Raw genomic sequence first — 3,027 nt, 5'->3', positions numbered from 1 at the left:
CACTACGCAGTTAGGGTGATCTGTATTCTTTATGAATAAATTAGAACTTTTATAACGTCCATACGAGTTTACTTCTACCAACATCCTAGCCTTGTACCTTCACACCAGGGAATTTAACATCTTAGCCAGATCAAAAGTCTCCCTCTCAATTAGGTCAACCGGCTAATTCCCATTTACGAACCGTGTCGCTCAATCCCTCGCAAAACCCACGCTTGGGACGCGACAGACTTTGAACGTCGTGTACAGTTCTGCCACTGGGCACAAGAGAAATTACGGGGCGATGACAGATTTTTTGCACTCGTTCTATTTAGCGACCAAGCGTCATTCACCAACAGCGGTAACGTAAACCGCCAAAATATGCACTATTGGGGAACGGAAAATTCACGATGGCTGCGACAAGTGGAACATCAGCGACCTTGGCGGATTAATGTATGGTGCGGCATTATGGGAGGAAGGATAATTGGCCTCCATTTTCTCGATGGCAGTCTAAATGGTGCAATGTACCTACGAAATGTTCTACCGATGTTACTATAAGATGCTTCACTGCATGACAGAATGGCGATGTATTTCCAACATGATGGATGTCCGCCGACACATAGCTCGCGTGATGTTGAAGCGGTATTGAATAGCGTATTTCATGACAGGTGATTCGGTCATCGAAGCACCATAATATGGCCCGTACGTTCACCGGATCTGACGTCTCCGGATTTCTTTCTGTGGGGAAAGTTGAAGGATATTTGCTATCGTGATCCACTGAGAACGCCTGACAACATGCGTCAGCGCATTGTCAATGCATGTGCCAACACTACAGAAGGCGAACTGCTCGCTGTTGAGACATGTATTGCCAAATGCATTGAGGTTGACGGATATCATTTTGAACATTTATTGCATTAATGTGGTATTTACAGGTAATCACGCTGTAACAGCATGCGTTCTCAAATGGTCAAATGTGTGTGAAATCTTATGGGACTTAACTGTTAAGGTCATAAGTCCCAAAGCTTATACACTACGTAACCTAAACTCCGCCGGGATGAGCCGTACAGTCCATGACTGCAACGCCCAGACCCCTCGGCTAATCCCGCGTACGCACCTGTCGCTTTCAACTGCATGTCTATGATAGCAGTAAATGGTACGTCTTCTGATACCACGCTGTTAAACATGTTAAGTTGCAAATTATGTTGGTGGTTTTTTCTGTGTCCCAGCCAGATGAGTTCACAAAAAATAGATGGGATATAGTAATCTCCCAAGTTTTAGGATTCAGATAAGCTTCGCTCTTTGCCTACTCTTTGATAATCCTTTTCTTTGATTGCTGTTTCACCACTCAGAAAGCTTTTGTGCCTGTCTCAGTTGAAGGTATTGTTCATCCAACAAAATGGATTCGGCATTTACATGCCCGTATGGAAAGACGCCTATCTTGTTAATCAAACTGAACAGCTCGTTGTCAGGGAAATACCCTCTTGTTATTTTTAACTCTTCGAGCTTTAAGTACGAGGAGCGTCTGTCCAGAGAGCACGCCAGAAAGTTGCAATAATCTAGAGAGCGGAATTTTATATCAGTATGATATCTCACCGTGAATATATTTTTTTAATTCTCTGAGCTCATAGATATATGGCGTGTATTTATTTTTGCTCTTGGGAATTGTACGGGGGTACTTGCCGCCGCATACCAATGCCGCCAACTGTGGAGGCATTACTTTTCAGTCAACCTGCGTATATTGGGGAAGAATGTATGTCACTCAGGAGGTTCATGTTTTCAGGTGGAATTTTTTAAAAATAAATACATAAAGACTCTGAAAATGAATCTTACTTATAATTATTTCCTTAGCAGTTTCCACACTAAGCACCTTCTTTAGATGAGTTCGTAAAGGATTTGTGATCGAGAACACCCTTTCTGCACTAGTATTAGTGTCAGATAGAGCTAGCACAAACGCAGCAATGAGCTGCAAATTCTTGCAGCAGTTATCTTCAGATCTAAGGAATTTTAAAATGATGGACTTAGTTCACTTTGCTTTAATCAAAGAGAGTATTTTCTTTATTCTTTGGGCATGAGCACTTTAGTTCTCCATTTGATTATGCTGCACTTTACTTAAAGACACGCTGTTTCAAAAAAACACGAAATAGTTAGTAAAAGATGGAACATTATACATCCCACATGTACATTTTCAACTTTTCGCGGCGTAATGAATAGTCCATTAAATTTCGAGCATGCAGCCGCGCAAATGAAATATCAGTGGACGAAGTTTTATTTGCACGGCTATATGCCCGAAATTTAATGGACTATGCCATATGTATTTTGTCGGAGCAACCGGATACTTAAGTTAAATTAGGGATGATCCCGTAAAATGAAGGATGTCTGATCACATTACACTATGAAGCGTCGTGTGGTTATCACAAGTTCTAGGCAGCGACAATAATAACAAAATCTAGTTTTAATGTGACATACAACGTAAGTTGCTGAGTTCTCGTTCTGCTTCACTATACTGTTTGGGAATGATCACAAGTTAATATTAACGCACTGGAAAACGTATGTTCATTGAGTACCGTAGATTGTTTCAGCATATCACAATTCCAAACATTAATCACAAGAGAGGAGTTCTGTATTCTGCGTTGTGCGTAGGTGACCGTTAATGTTAGAAGATATTTACAGTCCTCAATAGAATGTGTACAGAAAGTGGAAACATAAGTCTTTCGTACTTCATTCTGTCAAAATGAGAACATAATTGAATTCAAAATATTTGCATCGGCCGGGAATCGAACCCGGGCCGCCCGCGTGGCAGGCGAGCATTCTACCACTGAACCACCGATGCTACAGGATAGACTTAGGAAACTACGTGATATTGTCGCAGCAATTATACAGTAAAGTGGAAAATATTCGATGGCTTTGTACGTGTGGTGGTAGAAGTACAGCGAAGCATTAGCACGCAGTCACTATGACGCCAGTAAGTGAACAAATACGAATCGTCCAATAACAACTTTGGCGCGGTCGACAGACAAACAGCGGTAAAGAACAGCTGTGTATTTGGTTCTC

At 41.6% G+C, this 3,027-nt stretch overlaps 1 non-coding gene across 1 annotated transcript; it reads right to left on the bottom strand.

The window, feature by feature from the left end:
* Nucleotides 1–2,735: 2,735 nt before the first annotated feature.
* Trnag-gcc (transfer RNA glycine (anticodon GCC)) lies at nucleotides 2,736–2,806 on the bottom strand. The gene has a single exon. It is a non-coding gene; the product is annotated as a tRNA-Gly (tRNA).
* Nucleotides 2,807–3,027: the final 221 nt, after the last annotated feature.

This window comes from Schistocerca gregaria, chromosome X (assembly GCF_023897955.1).
Source record: "Schistocerca gregaria isolate iqSchGreg1 chromosome X, iqSchGreg1.2, whole genome shotgun sequence".
Lineage (NCBI taxonomy): Eukaryota > Metazoa > Arthropoda > Insecta > Orthoptera > Acrididae > Schistocerca > Schistocerca gregaria.
The sequence above is the reverse complement of the archived record's forward strand: the minus strand, read 5'-3'. Positions and strand labels throughout refer to the sequence as shown.